This window comes from Rhincodon typus, chromosome 1, assembly GCF_021869965.1.
Source record: "Rhincodon typus isolate 14 chromosome 1, sRhiTyp1.1, whole genome shotgun sequence".
In the NCBI taxonomy this organism is placed as follows: Eukaryota; Metazoa; Chordata; class Chondrichthyes; order Orectolobiformes; family Rhincodontidae; genus Rhincodon; species Rhincodon typus.
Window position 1 is genome coordinate 8,239,055 of NC_063332.1, and position 19,307 is coordinate 8,258,361.

Sequence of the window (19,307 nt, forward strand, 5' to 3'; positions counted from 1 at the left end):
GGATGCTTGAAATCAGAAACACAAACAGAAATTGTTGGAGAAACTCAGCAAGTCTGGCAGCGTCCATGGAGATAGAAACAGACTTAACGTTTTTGAGTCCAGTGACCCTTTTTCAGAACATGCTGCTTGATCTGTGATCTATGGTCTATGACCTACTGAGTTTTTCCAGCAGTTTCTATTTGTGTTCCCTCTCCATCTCCATCAGCTTTACAAACTCTAGAGATCTCACTGTGCAGCCAGTTCTGACCTCTTGAGAATTCCAATTTTGATTGCTCCCACATTGGTTGCCAAAGTCCTAAACTCCGGAAACCTTAACATGAACATCTCTTGTCTGCGTCGTGATTATCGTTAAAAGCTAGCCCTATACCTCTTTGTGTAGCTCAGTATCACATTTCATAGAATCCCTACACTGTGGAAACAGGCCTTTCGGCCCAACAAGTCCACATTGAACCTCAGACCATCCCACCATAACCCAACTAATCTACACATCCCTGAACACTACGGGCAATTTAGCATGGCCAATCCACCGAGCCTGCACATCTTCGGACTGTGGGAGGAAACCGGAGCACCCAGGGTAAATTCTCGCAGGCACAGGGAGAAGGTGCAAACTCCACACAGACAGACACCCGAGGCTGGAATCGAACCTGGGTCCCTGGCGCTGTGAGGCAGCAGTGCTAACCACCGTGCCACCCCTGAAAATTTCATTTTAAAACAATCCTTGTGATGTTAAACCTAGGCCCCAACTGGCCTCTCAGGTGGATGTGAAGACCACATACTGCAAAGAAGGGCAACACAGTGCTTCCTAGTATCCAGGTTAATACCTATCCTTTACGCTGCCTGTGCAAGATCTTGCTAATCTGCTGGGAAGAAAGATATACCGACACCAGCACCCTCGACCAGGCATACATCCCCAGCATCACGGCACTGACCATCCTTGATCGGGTACGATGGGCTGGGCATTTCATCTGCATGACCGACATGAGACTCCCCAAGCAGCTGCTCTACTCCCAGCTCCGAAACAGGTGGACAGAGGAAGCGCTTCAGTGACACCCACAAGGCCTCACTGGCGAAGTGCAGCATTTCTACAGACTCCTGGGAATCACTGACACAAGACCGTCCAAAACGGAGGAGGAGCATCGGGAAGGAGTCAAGCACCTCGAGACTTGATGTCGGGGAAAACATGGAAGCCAGGCAAAAACAGGGAAAGGAGCTCGCTGCGACACCAACGCCCCACCCCCCCCCCTTCCCGTGCCCACCTTCTGCCCGAGTGTAACAGAGCCTGCGGTAGCCACATTGGGCTGTACAGCCCCCTACAGACTCACCCTGAGAGTGGAAAAGAGTCATCTTTGTCTGCAAGGGACTGCCGATGAGATCCTCTACCAAAGTCTCCCAAATAAATCCTGGGATTTTGCTGTGCTTGGGGTGAGAATTTGGACCATGACAGGTACACATTACTTCATAAAGCCACATTGTAAACTTCAAGGCAGGAAGCAGAAAGTGATGATGTACTGAGGAGTCTACTCTTTAACTCGGAGTTCTGTTTACTCAAGGAGCATTAATCCAAGGAGTCACTGCAATGTTTGAAGTGCTATCTTTTAGATAAGGCCTGATCCATCCTTTCTGCTGCAAGTTAGAATTCCCACCATCCCTATTTGGAAAAAGCATAACTTGGTTCTCCAGAATATCCTGATCATGACCCCATATTGTTTACGATGAGTCTTCACTGGGTGCAAATTGGCTGCTATATTTCTTGCATTGTGAAAATTTGGGAAGTGATGGCCTAGTGGTATTATTGCCGGACTGTTAACCCTGAAACCCAGCTAGTATTCTGGGGACTGAAAAGGAAATGCTGGAAAAGGTCAGCAGGTCTAGCAGCATCTGTGGAGAGAAATCAGAGTTAACTCAGTTCTGAGGCAGGGTCACTTGACCCAAAACGTTAGCTATGATTTCTCTCCACAGGTGCTGCCAGACCTACATAAGAACATAAGAACACAAGAGCTAGGAGCAGGAGTAGGCCATCCGTCCCCTCGAGCCTGCCCCGCCATTTAATAAGATCATGGCTGATCTTTTTGAGACTCAGCTCCACTTACCCGCCCACTCACCATAACCCTTAATTCCTTTACTGTTCAAAAATTTATCTAGCCTTGCCTTAAAAACATTCAGCGAGGTAGCTTCAACCGCTTCAATGGGCAGGGAATTCCACAGATTCACAACCCTTTGGGTGAAGAAGTTCCTCCTGACCTCAGTCCTACATCTGCTCCCGTTTATTTTGAGGCTATGCCCCCTAGTCCTAGTTTCACCTGCTAGCGGAAACAACCTCCCTGTCTCCACCTTATCTATTCCTTTCATAATCTTATATGTTTTTATAAGATTTCCCCGCATTCTTCTGAATTCCAATGAGTATAATCCCAGTATACTCAGTCTCTCCTCATAATCCAACCCTCTCAACTCTGGAATCAACCGAGTGAATCTCCTCTGCACCCCCTCCAGTGCTAGTATATCCCTTCTCAAGTAAGGAGACCAAAACTGCACACAGCACTCCAGGTGTGGCCTCACCAGGACCCTATACAGCTGCAGCATAGCCTCCCTGTTTTTAAACTCCATCCCGCGAGCAATGACAGACAAAATTCCATTTGCCTTTTTAATTACCTGCTGCATCTGCAATCCTACTTTTAGCGATTCATGCACAAGAACACCCAAGTCCCTCTGCACAGCAGCGTGCTGCAATTTTTTACCATTTAAAACATAGTCCATTTTCCTGTTATTCCTTCCAAAATGGATGACCTCACACTTATCAACATTGTACTCCATCTGCCAGACCTTTGCCCAGGTACATACTTCTTTGAAAGTTGCATCACAGGTAGACAGATTGTTTAAGATGGTATTTAGCACACCCTTCTTCAATGCTCAGACTGTTGAGTATAGGGATTGGGACATCATATTGAGGTTGTTCCGAATGTTGGTGAGGCCACTTTGGAGCACTGTGTACAGTTCTGGTCACCCTGCCAAAGGAAGGATATTATTAAATTAGAGAGGGTTCTGAAAAGATTTACCAGGATGTTTGATTTGATTTGATTTGTTTTTTATTGTCACATGTACCTAGGTACAGTGAAAAGTTTTGTTTAGCGTGCAGTACTGGCAGATCATAACATATAAAGATCATAGGGTGATTGAACAGAGTGAGGAATACAAAGTTACAGCTGCAGAGAAGGTGCACAAAAAGCAAGATCAACCTTAAATTTGAATTTTGAGAGGTCCATTCAGAAGTCTAATAAGAGTGGTGAAGAAGCTGTTCTTGAACCTATTGGAATGTGTGTTTAAGCTTTTGTATCTTCTGCCTGATGGAAGAGTTTGAAAGAGATTATAACTGGGGTGGGAGGGCTCTTTGATGATGTTGGCCGCCTTTCCAAGGCAGCGAGAAGTATAGGTGGAGTCAATGGATGATGGTCTGGCCTGAGTTCACAATTCTTTGTAGTTTCTTATGGTCCTGGGCAGAGCAGTTGCCGTATCAAGCCGTGATGCATGGAGATAGTATGCTTTCTATGGTGCATCTATAAAAGTTGGTAAGAGTCCTTATGAACATGCCGAATTTCCTTAGCGTCCTGAGGAGGAAGAGGTGTTGTTGTGCCTTCTTGACCACCACATCAGTGTGGTCAGGACAGATTGTTGGTGATCATCGGAGATAGCAAGAACTGGAGATGCTGGAGTCAGACGCGATACAGTGTGGAGCTGGAGGAACACAGCAGGTCAAGCAGCATCAGAGGAGCATGAGAGTCAATGGTTTGGGCCTGGGTCCTGATGAAGGGTCTAGGCCCAAACCATTGACTCTCATGCTCCTCTGATGCTACCTGACCTGCTGTGTTCCTCCAGCTCCACACTGTATCAACTTGGTGGTGATCATCATGCCTAGGAACTTGACACTCTCGACCCTCTCCACCTCAGCTCCATTGATGTAGACAGGTTCGTGCCCTCCTCCTTGCTTCCTGAAGTCGGTGATCAGCACTTTAGCTTTGCTGATGTTGAGGGAGAAATTGCCACCTTTACATGATAGGGAGGCAATGGCCTAATGGTATTGTTGCTGGATTGTTAACTCAGAGACCCAGATAACGTTCTGCGCACCCGGGTTCGAATCCCACCACAGCAGATGTTGGAATTTGAATTCAATAAAAATATCTGGAATTAAGAATCTAATGATGACCATGAATCCATTGCTGATTGTTGGGGAAAAACCCATCTGGTTCACTAATGCCCTTTAGGGAAGGAAATTGCCATCCTTACCTGGTCTGGCCTACATGTGACTCCAGACCCACTTAGACTATCTATATCCCTCTGCAGACTTTCAGTGTCTTCTGCACATTTTGCTCTACCACTCATCTAAGTGTCATCTGCAAATTTTGACCACCACACTTAGTCCCCAACTCCAAATCATCTGTGTAAATTGTGAACAATTGCGGTCACAACACTGATCCCTGAAGCACACCACTAGCCACTGACTGCCTACCAGAAAAACACCCATTTACCCCTACTCTTTGTTTTCTACTAATCAACCAATCCTCTATCCATGCCAATACATTACCTGTATTACCGTGCAACTATATCTTATGTAGCAGCCTTTGGTGTGACACCTTGTCAAATGCCTTCTGGAAATGCAGATACACCACATTCACAGGTTCCCCATTGTCCACCATGCAAGTAATGTCCTCAAAGAATTCCACCAAATTAGTTAAACATGACCCCCCTTCATGAACCCATGCTGCGTGTTCCCAATGGGATAATTTATAACCAGATGTTTTGCTATTTCTTCCTTAATGATAGATTCAAGCATTTTCCCCACTACTGAAGTTAAGCTAATTAGCCTATAGTTATGGGACCGACACTCTTGGTCTACCTGCTTTTTGTCTAATTCCTATTTTAAATCTCTCACTGAGCTTTTCCGGCAATTTTTCTGTTTATTCCTAATATTCTGGGGACCTGTATTTGAATCCCTACCACAGCAGATGGTGGAATTTAAATCCAATAAAAATCAGGAATTAAGAGTCCAATGATGACCATGAATCCATTGTCAATTGTCAGAAGAACCCATCTGGTTCACTAATGTCCTTCAGGGAAGGAAACTGCCGTCCTTACCTGGTCTGGCCTATATGTGACTCCAGGCCCACAGCAATGTGATTGACACTAAACTGCCCTCTGGGCAATTAGGGCAATTAATGATGGCCTAGCCAGTGACACCCTCATCTGATCAGTGAATAAAAAGAAACTTCATTGGCTGTAAAATGCATTGAGGGGTGGGAGGGGATGCCCTGCAGTCACAAAGGGTGCTATATAAATGTAAGTTCTTCATTATCTCACTCATCTCAATCCGGACCAATGTCATTTTAAATTGCCAGTGACAAGGAAACCAGAATCGCACGCACACCTTCTGGGATTCAAAATGAAAACAGCGGCAATATTAAAAAATCAATTCCGTTTCTCCCTCCAAACATCAGTAAGTGTAAAGTGATTTATCACTTGCCTGCCTTCCACTTAAATGGAATGTGGATGCGACTGTCAGATGCCCCAGAGTGTGGTAATGTGTCAGTGACATTTGATCCACTTTGAGTCATCAAGATGCTTTCAGTTGTTTGCATGAACCGTGATCTACTGTCTGGGATGTCACGGCAAAACGCTTCATCACTGCTGCTTAGATTAATGAGATAACTTGTAAATCTGACGCCTGTGTTTCAGACATCATAACAAAAGCAACTTCAGGAAAGAAAACAAATCTCTCAGCGACCGAAGGAGTTGCTTTCAGTTTAAACCTGTCACCCTTATTGTACAGGATCTGTAGCCAAACTCAAAGTGGGCACCAGCAGGGCTCCCATCTCTCAGGGATTGTTCCGCAGTCTCCAAGAATAGATTCCTAATTTCCCGAATGCACCTTCAAGCAAACCTGAGAGGAGGAGTAAAAATAAATTATTGCAGACGCTGTAAGTCTGAAATAAAGATAGACAGCGCTGGAAAAGCTCAGCAGGTCTGGCAACTTCTGTGTAGACAGAAACAGAGTTAACATTTTGAGATAACAAGGTGTAGAGCTGGATGAACACAACAGGCCAAGCAGCATCAGAGGAGCAGGAAAGCTGGTGTTTCGGGTCGGGACTTTTCTTCAGAAATGGGGGAGGGGAAGGGGGCAACCATTAACATTTTGAGGCTGATGTACCTGAAGTAAAGTCATTCTGGGCTCAAACATAATTAGCCCTAACTGACTAACCCTAGCATTTAAACTCACTCTAACCCCGACCCCAAAGCTAGCCATGATCCTCATTTTAAACCGTACTGTAACCTGACACCTAACCCTTACTCTACCTTGAACCAGTATTAACAGTAACGCTAACCTTAACAAAACAGAAATTGCTGGTAAAACACTGCAGGTCTGGCAGCATCTGTGAAGAGAAATCAGAGTTAACGTTTAGGGTTCTGTGATCCTTTTTCAAAATTGACTGACCCCAACTTTAACCCTGTCACTAACTATAAGTAGCATTACTACAATACTAACCCTAACACCATCCGCTCCCAAAATGCTTTCTATCTTTTTTCTTTCTTTTTACTTCTTTTTTTAACTTACATGGGGAGGCGAAGGCCTAGTGGTATGTTAATCCAAAGACCCAGGTAATGTTCTGGGGACCTGGGTTTGAATCCCACCACGGCAAATGGTGGAATTTGAATTCAATAAAATTATCTGGAATTAAGAATCTAATGATGACGAGGAATCCATTGTTGATTTTTGAGGAAAAACCCATAGTAGTAATGGGAAGGGTTGATGAAGGTAGTGCAGTGGATGCTATATACAATTGACATAATATTTCATGAAATCATGGAATGGTTATAGCATAAAAAGAGACCATTTGACCCTTTTTTCCATGCTGGCTCTCTACAAAAGTACCTTAGCTTGAGCCGTCCTCTGCCTTTTCCCCAAACTTCTTCAAATTTTTAATCTGCAAATGCTTATCTAATTCCCTTTTAAAAGCCACTATTACATCTGAATTCACCACACTCTCAGGCGGTTAAATCCAAATCCCAGTTACACTCACATCCCAGTTTGGGTTCTGACAGGTCCACTCAGCTCTTGACCTCATGACAGCCTTGGTTCAAATATGGACAAATGAGCTGGATTCCAGAGGGGAGGTGAGAGTGACAACCCTTGACATCAAAGCTGCATTCAACTGAGTGTAGCATCAAGGAGCCAGAGCAAATCTGGAATCAATAGGTATCGGGGGCAAATTCTCCACTGGTTGGAGTCATACCTGGCTCATAGGTAGATGGTTGTGGTTGTTGAAGGTCAGTCATCTCAGCTCCAAGACATCTCTGCAGGAGTTCCTCAGGGTAGTGTCCTCGGCCCACCCATCTTCAGCTGCTTCATCAATGACCTTGCCTCCATCATAAGGTTGGAAGTGGGGATGTTCACTGATGATTACACAATGTTCAGTCCCTTCATGACTCCTCAGATACTAAAGCAGTCCATGTTCAAATGCAACAAGATCTGGACAATATCCAGGCTTGGGCTGACAAGTGGCAAATAACATTCACACCATAGAAATTCCAGGCTATGACCTCACCAATAAGAGACAATCTAGCCACTACCATTTGACATTCAGTGGTATTACCATTACTGAAACCCTTACCGTCAATATTATTGGGACTACCATTGACAGAAACTGAACTGCTCATGCCACGTAAACACAGTGGCTACAAGAGCAGGTCAGAGGCTAGGAATACTGCAGCGAATAGCTCATTTCCTGAATCTCCAAAGCCTGTCCATCATCTACAAGGCACAAGTCAGGAGTGTGATACACCAACAGCCTGGATGAGTGCAGTCCCAACAACATTCTAGAAGCTTGACATCATCCAGGACAAAGGAGCCACTTGATTGGTATCACATCCACAAACATCCATCCCCTCCACCACTGATGTTCCATAGCAACAGTGTGGAATATCTACAAGATGCACTGCAGCAACTCTCCAAAGAATGTTAGACAGCATCGTCCAATGCCATGACCACTTCTCTCTAAAAGGAATTAGGCAACCGGTACATAGGAACACCACTACCTACATGTTTCCCCTCCAAGCCATTCACCTTCCTCACTCGGAAATATATAGCTGTTCCTTCACTGTTGCTGGGTCAAAATCCTAGAATTCCCTCCCTAATGGCATTGTAGACCAACCCTCAGCATGTGGACTGCAGCGGTTCAAGAAGGCAGCTCACCACCACCTTCTCAAGGGCAGCTAGGGACAGGCAATAAAATCCTGGCCTAGCCAGAGATGCCCACATCCCATGAGTGCATTAATAAAAATTCTCATCATGTTATCTCTGATACTGAGATAACAAGGTGTAAAGCTGGAGGAACACAGCAGGCCAAGCAGCATCAGAGGAGCAGGAAAGCTGACGTTTCGGGTCTGGACCCTTCTTCAGAAATCTTTGATACTTATGCCTTTCACTTAAATAGTTGCTCTACTCCACCAGCTCTGTTAATACCACTAATGATTTTCAACACCTCTAACAAATCATCTCTTAACTGTCACAACTTCTCCTTTCAATCCACATAACTGAAGGCCCCATCACAAAGAAATGGAGTCTGGAGAATGTAGAGAAATAAACTTTGATGTTTTAAAAACAGTTCACATTACAGAAGAGGAAGTTTGGGGAGGTCTTAGAGAATATAAATGTGGATAAGCCCCCAGGACCTGATCTAATGTATCCCAGAACATTCTGGGAAGTAAGGGAGGAAATTACGAGACCACTATAAGATCACCCCTCAGTCTTCTACGGTCCAGGGAAAAAAAAGTCACAGCCTATCCAACCTGTCCTTATAACTCAAACCTTCCAGTCCAGGTAGCTGTGAGGAAAAAAAGTTTTTCATGGTGGGAACTCACTTCCCGTGAGGTTTGTAGAGGCAGAAACCCTCATAATATTAAGTATTTAGATTTGCAGGTACAGGGCCGAGACATACAAGGCTATGGTAAAGCGATGGAAACTGGGATTAGAATATCTAGGTGGTTGTTATTGATTGGCATGAAGTTGATGGGCCCAAGGGCCTTTTCCTGTGCTGTAAATCCCTATGGCTCTATGATTTGAACCGCTTTCCCAGTCTTCCTCCAAAGCCCTGATCCTGCTGATCCTGCTGTTGTACGATGGACTCAGCTCTGGTTGCACTCTCCAGTGGAAGTGGATGGTGCGATGCATTCAGCGTAGAACTGCACCATCTTCCTGGCGCCATTCTCCCTCTGCACGCAGCCCCAATTATATACAGTGGGATCACGTCCAGAAACATGCCGTCTGTGAAACTCGCAGCCTCACGGGTGAACCACGGAGAGGCTGGCGGCATATCAACCTCTGAAACCTGTAACTCGAGCTGATGACATCTCCTGCATTTGTGGTTGTCCAGAATACATGAGCATTCTGTTTTTCTCACAGGCCACAGGATATGAACACCATGGGGCCAGTATGCCTTGCATACTTCAATTTATTAAACTGAAATAAACTTAAGATTTTAAGAAATTGAGATTCATCAAATAACTACTTTTCTTGTGCAGGAGTTACTCCACTTAAAGGGAGAAAACTGAATTATTTTTGTTTGACTCTAATTACCAATAAATCTCATATTTTAATCTAATGAAAATTTCAGAACCTTTTAGTGTTACCATCCTTTGTTATTCAATTAAAAATTTATCCTCCTAGATCTGATTAACTAATTGAACACTGTAAGTATATCATATGTTAGAGTACAAACTTACGTTTTCATAATAATTAATTAATCTAATCTTATCTCATAGTGACTAGTTTAAATTAAATGGAAAGCCAACAAGAATATTCCCCAGCAATGAGGAGGTATGGAAGAGACTGGGAAACGAAAGGGAACCCTGAGATAACCATTTGAAATTATGAAAATATTGGAGCACAAGGCTTAGGAGCAGGATTTGGCCATTTGACACTGATGTTGCTTCACCATTCGATAAAGTCATAGCTAATCCATTTGTTGTTTCAACTTTGCTAGGTCTACTCACTCAAACAAAAGAGCATTTTCCAGGGTCCACCCTCTGCCCCCATCAGCACCTTGTATGTTTCAATTAGACCACCTCTCATTCTTCTTATTCCCAATTGATAAAGACCCAACCTCTTAGATCCATGAAGGATTTTAATGAGCAGAAAGGCCATCACACAAAGAGTTGTTAAAATCTGTAACTCACTAGTATAGAAACTTCACAGTGTGGAAGCAGGCCATTCGGCCCATATAGTCCACACTGCCCCTCAGACCCCTACCCTATCCCTGCATTTTCCTATGGCCAATCCACCTAACCTGCACTTCCCAGGACACAATGGGCAATTAATCATGGCCAATCCATCTAACCTGAACACCTTTGGATTGTGGGAGGAAACAGGAGAACCCGGAGGAAACCCATGCAGACACGGGGAGAATGTGCAAACTCCACACAGACAGTTGTCTGAAGGTGGAACTGAACCGAGGTCCCTAGCTCAGGACACAGTGCCACTCCATTTGGAAAGGCAATGGAATCAGATTCAAAATCAAATCTCTAAACAAGTACAAGACCTGAATTTATTCCTTTTGTTTCAGAATTCAGAAATGATAGTAGGCTTAGTACCTGAAGAAAATGAATTTGTGGGGCTAATTGGGAGTGAGATTTCATTTTAACTTTATTCATGCATGTAAGCATCATCGGCTCAGTCAGCATTTTTGTCCAACCCTAAATGCCCTTCAGAAGGGGATGCTGAGCTACTTTTGCATGTCAATGCAGTCCATGTGCTGTATGTATACCCACAGTAATGTTAGGAAGGGAATTCCAAGATTTTGACCCAGTGGTAGTTGAGCAGCTTCATTGTTGGGCTTGAGAATCAGTCGGAGGCACAGCATTGTATCCGTGAGGTGAGTTTTTTTTTATTCATTAACGAGATAAGGGCGTCGCTAGCTAGGCAGCATTTATTGCCCATCCCTAATTGCCCAGAGGGTAGCTCAGAGTCAACCATATTGCTCTGGGTCTAGAGACACATGTAGGCCAGACCAGGTAAGGATGGCGGTTTCCTTCCTTACAGGGCATTAGTGAACCTGAACGGTTTTTCCGACAATTGACAATGGATTCATGGTCATCATTAGATTCTTAATTCCAGATTTCTTTTATTGAATTCAAATTCCACCATCTGCCATGGTGGGTCCCCAGAACATTCTCTAGGTCTCTGCATTAACAGTCCAGCGGTAATACCGCTAGGCCATCGCCTCACCCCCAAGTTACCTAGATAGTAATTTTTTAGATGTGGTCAGCCCACGGTTTAGGAAAGTGCATTCAGTGAAGGAGTGGGTGACCACCAGTTGGAAAAAGGGAGGCAGGCAGCTATTCAGGAAAGCACCAAAAAGAAAATTGTGTTCAAGAACAGATTCTCTGTGTTGGAAAACAGTGAGAGTGACAATTCCTCTGGGGAGCGAAGCCAGAACCCAGCAGCACAAAGGCAAAGCAGAAAGATATGGGGGAGCAAGAATGGTATAGATAGACATTTCTGTGGCTGCAGACATGATTCCAGGGTGATGGGTTACCTCTCTGGGACCAGCATCAAGGATGTCACTGAATGGCTGCATACCATTCTGAAGTGGGAGGGTGAATGGTCAGAGATCATGGCTGATATTGGGACCAACATAGGTAGAAAGGACGATGACGTCCTGCAACAAGAATTTGGGAGCTAGGCATCAGATTTAAGAGGACTAGGTGGATGTGCACATGAATGCATGGCTGAAGAGTTGGTGCAGGAGGGAGAGCTTTAGACTCTTAGATCACTGGGTTTGTTTCTGGGGAAGATGGGCCCAGTATAAGTCTGGCAAGTTGCACTTGAACTGAAATGGGACCAGTATCACTGTGAGGGCAGTTTGCTGGTACAGCTGATGGCAGTTTAAACTAATTTGATCGTGGGATGGGACATGAAATGGAGCTGCGATAGGGGATGCACAGACAGCTACAAAAGTAAAACCAAGTCTGGAAGGCAAGGACACAATAAGGCTGGATGGCATTTATTTTAATGCAAGGAGTCTTGTGAGAAAGACAGATGACTTTAAACTTGACACCATCATGGACAAAATAGCCCACTTGGTTCTCATTATCATCCATCGTTTTCAGTATTTGCTTTCTTCATCACCAGTGCAACGTAACAATAGTGTGTACCATCTATAAGATGCACTACAATAACTCGCCAAGATTTCTTTGACAGCACCTTCCAAACTTGCCACCTCTACCAGTTAGAAGGTTAAGGGCAGCAGACATATGGGAACACCATCATCTGCAAGTTCCCCTCCAAGCCATTCACTGTCCCGACTTGGAACTTTATCTGCTTCTGTCAAATATACCCATTTCTGACCTTATGGTGGAGGGAAGGACATTGATGAAGCAGCTGAAGATGGTTGGGCCTAGGACAACACCCTGAGGAACTCCTGCAGAGATGTCCTGGAGCTGAGATGATTGACCTCCAACAACCACAACCAACTTCCTATGTGCTAGGCATGACTCTAACCAGCAGAGAGGTTTCTCCATTGATTCCCATGGATTCCAGTTTTGTTAGGGTACCATGATGACATGGTCAGTCAAATGTGGCTTTGATGTCAAGGGCTGTCACTCTCACCTCACCTCTGGAATTCAGCTTTTTTGTCCATGTCTGAAACAAGGCTGTAATGAGGTCAGGAGCTGAGTGGCCCTGGCAGAACCCAAACTGGGCGTCACTGAGCAGGTTATTTCTGAGCAAGTGCTGCTTGATAGCACTGTTGATGACACCTACCATCACTTTACTGATGATCGAGAGTAGGCTGATGGGGCGGTAATTGGCTGGGTTAGATTTGACCTTCTTTTTGTGTACAAGGAAATACCTGGGCAAGTTTCCACATTGTCGGGTAAATGCCAGAAGTGTAACTGTACTGGAACAGCTTGTCTAGGGTAGTGGCAAGTTCGAGAGCACAGGTTTTCAGTACAATTGATGGAATGTTGTGAGAACCCATAGCCTTTGCAGTGTCCAGTGCCTTCAGCCATTTCATGATATCACTTGGATTGAATCGAATTGGCTGAAGAGTGGTATCCATGATGGGGACCTCAGGAGAAAATCAAGATGGATCATATATTCAATAGTTTTCATAGTGGAAGACACCAGAAACATACCACAATTTGAAAAGGGGCAAGGGGTGATTGTAGTGGCTATTATTGGGAGAAAGTGCTGGGGAAGCTGAAAGGTCTGAAGGTGGATAAGTCACCCAGACCAGATGGACCACACCCCAGGGTTCTGAAGGAGATAACTGAGGAGATTGTACAGACATTGATGGTGATCTTTCAGGAATCACTGGAGCCAGGCAGGGTCCCAGAGGACTGAAAAAATACCTAATGTAACACCCCTGTTTAAGAAGGGAGGGAAACAGAAGATGGGAATTTATTGGCCGGTTAGTCTGACCTCTGTCACTGGTAAGATTTTAGAATCCATTATTAAGGATTTGATTGTGGAGGACCTGGAATGCATGGTAAAATAGGGCTGGGTCACATAGTTTCATCAAGGGGAGGTTATGCCTGCCAAATCTATTAGAATTCTTTGAGGGGGTAATGAGCAAGTTAGACAAAGAAGAGTCAGTGAATGATATCTATGTGGATTTCCGATATTTCTTTGGCAAAGTACCACACAGGATGCTTCAAAATAAGAGCCCATGGTGTTAGCGACAAGGTATTGGCATGGATAGAGGATTGGCTGACTGGTAGAAGGCAGATAGCAGTGATAAAAGGGTTTTTTTTCAGGGTGGCAGTCAGTGACTGGTGGAATTTTACAGTGGTCCATGTTGGGACAACTATCCACGTTATACATAACGATCTGGATGAAGGAATTGAAGACATCCTGGCTAAGTTTGCAGATTACACAAAGAAAGATAGACAGATAAGTAGTGTGGATGAAGCAAGGAGGCTGCAGAGTGATCTGGACAGGCTGTAACAGTGGGTAAAGATGTGGCTGATGGAATACAATATGGGAAAGTGTGAGATTATGGTCGGAGGAATAGAGGCATAGACTATTTCTGAATGGGTAAAGGCTTCAGAAACCTGAAGCACAAAGGGACTTGGGAGACCTAGTTTAAGATTCTCTTAAGGTTAGCATGCAAGTTCAGTTGGCAGTTAGGAAGGCAAATGTAATGTTAGCAATCATTTCAAGAAGACTATGATACAAGAGCCGAGATGTACTGCTAAGGTTGTACAAGGCTCTGGTCAGACTGTATTTGGAATATTGTGAGCAATTTTGTGCCCTATACCTAAGGAAGAGTGTGCTGGCATTGGAGGCAGTTCAGAAGAAGTTTACAAGAATGATCCTGGAGGTGAAGGGCTTGTCCTATGAGGAGTGGTTGAGGACTCTGGGTCTGTACTGAATGGAGTTGAGAAGGATGAGAGGGGATCTGATTGAAACTTACAGCTTAGACCTAGAGAAGATGTTTCCATGAGTAGGAGAGACTAGGACCTGAAGGCACAGCCTCAGAGTGAAGGGATGGCCCTTTAGAATGGGGATGAGGAGGGATTTCTTCAGCCAGGAGGTGGTGAATCTGTTGAAGTCATTTCTGCAGAGGGCTGTGGAGGCCAAGTCATTGGATGTATTTAAGACAGAGATAGATAAGTTCTTGATTGGTAAGGCGATCAAGGATTATGGGGGGAAGGCAGGAGAATGCAGTTGAGAAACATATCAGCCATGATTGAATGGTATAGCAGACCTGATGGGCTGAATAGCCTAATTCTGCTCATATATCTTATGGTTTTATGATCTTATGGGTGGGTTAGGGGCATTAATGTGAGTAGGTGTGGGTATGGGAGGGTATCATGTGAGTGGAGGTCATTGTGGGAGAGGGTTAATGCTAGTGGGAATGAGTGTGGGAGTGGGTAAATGGGAGTGGGTGTGGGTGGGGGTGCTAATCTGAGTTGGGATAGGAGTGGGAGAGGATTAATGCGAATTGGGGTGAGTGGCAGAAGTGTAATGTGAGTGAGTGTGGTTGGGCCTCCAGTGTTTTACAGGCCTGTGATACAGTCTTAGGCAGGATGTGAGTGTATTACAGGAGTACAAAGTAAATCTAATGCTGGTTGCAAGCTCCCTTTCCTGATATCCACTCCACCAGGTAAAAGGCAGAAAATCCACAGGCTGGACCAGTCAACATCTCAGAGATATTCCCTACTCCGAGATCTTATAACGTACCACTGGAGCAGGTGGAATTGAAACTCAGGTCTCCTGGCTCTGAGGTGGGGACATGACCACTACACCACAAGAGCATTGTCAATGTCAGAATTTTAACAATCTGTGACCAAGTCCCAAGTTCATGTACAACTTGTTTTGGAAGCTGCATTTGATGTTTAATCTTTTTTTTGGTTTTGAGTTGATTTATTATTGTCAAATGTACCTAGGTACAGTGAAATATTTTGTTTTGCATGCAGTACAGGCAGATCATACTATACACAGTGCATTAGGGTAATAGAACACAGCGAGGAATACAATGTTATGGCTACAGAGAAGGTGCACATAGCGCACGATCAACATTAGATTTGAAATTTGAGAGATTCATTCACAAGTCTAATAACAGCGGGAAGAAACTGTTCTTGAATCTGTTGGTATGTGTGCTTAAAGTTCTGTATCTTCTGCCTGATGGAAGAGGTTGGAAGAGATTATAATCAAGGTGGAAGGGGTCTTTGATGATGTTGGCTGCCTTTCCAAGGCAGTGGGAAGTATAAATGGAGTCAGTGGATGGAAGATTGACTTGCATGATGGTGTGGGCTGTGTTCACAACTTTCTGTAGTTTCTTACAGTCCTGGGCAGAGCAGTTGCCGTACCAACCCATGATGCATCCAGATAGAATGCTTTCAATAGTGCATCAATAAAAATTGGTAAGACTTTTTAAGGAGATGCTGAATTTCTGTAGCCTCATGAGAAAGTAGAGACATTGTTGTGGTTTCTCGACCGCTGTGTTGATATGGGTGGACCAGAATGGATTGTTGGCGATCATCACTCCCAGGAGCTTGATGCCCTTGACCACTTCCACCTCAGCACCATTGATGCAGATGAAGGGCGTCCTCCACCTTGCTTCCTGAAGTCAATGACCAGCTCTTTCATGTTGCTGACATTGAGGGACAGATTGTTACCTTTCCTCCATGTTGCTAAGCAGTCTATCTCTTCCCTATATTCTGTCTCGTCATTCTAAGCTGACCCCTTTCACATTGGAGTGAACCAATCAAGAACTTATCTACCTCTGTCTTAAATACATCCAATGACTTGGCCTCCACAGCCCTCTGCAGAAATGACTTCCACAGATTCACCACCCTCTGGCTGAAGAAATCCCTCCTCATCCCCTTCTAAAGGGCCATCCCTTCACTCTGAGGCTGTGCCTTCAGGTCCTAGTCCACCTACTCATGGAAACATCTTCTCTAGGTCTAAACTGTAAGTTTCAATCAGATCCCCTCTCATCCTTCTCAACTCCATTCAGTACAGACCCAGAGTCCTCAACCGCTCCTCATAGGACAAGCCCTTCACCTCCAGGATCATTCTTGTAAACCTCTTCTGAACTGCCTCCAATGCCAGCACACTCTTCCTAAGGTGTAGGGCACAAAATTGCTCACAATATTCCAAATATGGTCTGACCAGAACCTTGTACAACCTTAGCAGTAAATCTCGGCTCTTGTATCATAGTCTTCTTGAAATGAATGCTAACATTACATTTGCCTTCCTAACTGCCAACTGAACTTGCATGCTAACCTTAAAAGAATCTTAAACTAGGTCTCCCAAGTCCTTTTGTGCTCAACAACTTCTCTTTCAATTCCTCCCACTTCCTACAGACAAAGGGGGTGGCCATGGATACCCTCATTGGCCCAAGCTACGCCTGCCCCTTTGTAGGTTACGTGGAACAATCCCTCTTCCGTACCTACACTGGCCCTAAACCCCACTCTTCCTCCGTTACATTGATGACTGTATCAGCGCTGCCTCGTGCTCCCACGAGGAGCTCGAACAGTTCATCCACTTCACCAACACCTTCCACCCCAATCTTAAGTTCACCTGGACCATCTCTAATACCTCTCTCACCTTCCTGGACCTCTCTGTCTCCATCTCGGACAACCACCTAGAAACCTATATCCATTTCAAGCCCACCGACTCCCACAGCTGCCTAGAATACACCTCCTCCCACCCACCTTCCTGCAAGAATGCCATCCCCTATTCCTAATTCCTTCGCCTCTGCCGCATCTGCTCCCAGGATGAGGAATTCCACTCCCGTACATCTCAGATGTTCTCGTTTTTCAAGGACCGCAACTTCCCCGCCTTCAGTGGTCGAGAACGCCCTCCACTGTGTCTCCCACATTTCCCGCAACTCATCCCTACACCCTGTCCCCGCAATAACAACCAAAAAAGAATCCCCCTCGTCCTCACTACCACCCCACCAACCTCCAGATCCAACGCATCATCCTCCGACACTTCCGCCATCTGCAATCCAACCCCACCACCAAAGACATTTTTCCCTCCCCACCCTTATCTGCTTTCCGGAGGGACCACTCTCTCCGTGACTCCCTTGTCCGCTCCACACTCCCCTCCAGCTCCACCACACCCGGCACTTTTCCCTGCAACCGCAGGAAGTGCTACACCTGCCCCCATACCTCCTCCCTCACCCCCATCCCAGGCCCCAAGAAGACTTTCCACATCAAGCAGATGTTCACCTGCACATCTGCCAATGTGGTATACTGCATCCGCTGTACCCGTTGTGGCCTCCTCTACATTGGGGAAACCAAGCGGAGGCTTGGGGACTGCTTTGCAGAACACCTATGCTCGGTTCGCAATAAACAACTGCACCTCCCAGTCACGAACCATTTCAACTCCCCCTCCCATTCCTCAGACGACATGTCCATCCTGGGCCTCCTGTAGTGCCACAACGATGCCACCCGAAGGTTGCAAGAACAGCAACTCATATTCCGCTTGGGAATGCTGCAGCCCAATGGTATCAATGTGGATTTCACAAGCTTCAAAATCTCCCCTCCCCCTACCGCATCCCAAAACCAGCCCAGCTCGTCCCCGCCTCCCTAATCTGTTCTTCCTCCCACCTATCCCCTCCTCCCGCCTCAAGCCGCACCCCCATGTCCTACCTACCCGCCCCCTTGACCTGTCCGTCCTCCCTGGACTGACCTATCCCCTCCCTAACTCCCCACCTACACTCACCTTTACTGGCTCCATCCCCGCCTCTTTGACCTGTCTGTTTCCTCTCCACCTATCTTCTCCTCTATCCATCTTCTATCCACCTCCCCCTCTCTCCCTATTTATTTCAGACCCCCCTTCCCCTCCCCCATTTCTGAAGAAGGGTCTAGGCCCGAAACGTCACCCTTCCTGCTCTTATGATGCTGCTTGGCCTGCTGTGTTCATCCAGCTCTACATCTTGTTATCTCGGGTTCTTAATGGGCTTGACAGGGTAAATGTTGAGTGGATGTTTCCCCTCAAGGGAAAGACTAGGAGCAGAGGACATAGCCAAAGATTAAAGGGGATCCTAATTAAGACTTAGATAAGGGTGAGTACCTTCTTTCAGAGGGCTGTGAGTCTTTGGAAATCCTTGTCAACGTGAACTGTGGGGCCAGAGTCCTCGTGTGTATTTAAGGAGATAGATAGATCCTTGGTCATTCAGGGAATCAAATGTTATGGAGTAAACACAGGAAAGTGGACGTGAGGACTGTTGGATCGGCCATGATCTAAATGAATAGCAGAGCAGAATTGACAGGCTGAATGGCCTACATCTGTCTTTATTTCTTATGGTCTTATCTGGAGGGCATCTGTTTGTATCTCTCAATTTACATCAATGCACAGCAAACTCTATTTTAACCAGCATACAATTAACCAGTACTCTTGATAAACCGACAAACATGGAGTAGCTCAAATATTTCTGAAGAAGGGTCCTGACCCGAAACATCAGCTTTCTTGTTCGTCTGATGCTGCCTGGCCTGGTGTGTTCCTCCAGCTCCACACTGTGTTGTCTCTGACTCCAGCATCGGCAGTTCTTACTGTCTCTGAGTATCTCAAATACCGTGATCTACTTGCATGTCGGATGATTAATGCTGTAAATAAAGCATAACGATGATGTGTATACCCCTTGCATTATGTTTCTATTACTTAGTGTGTTTTTACATTGATTTTAAGCGGTGTGTTATATTTTTATGTAGATTTTTGAGGGATGTTAATGTCTCCAAACTTCGCTTATTCAGGATATACTGGAGTTAGGTGTACCTCTTGATTATCTGGAATACTTATGACTTGA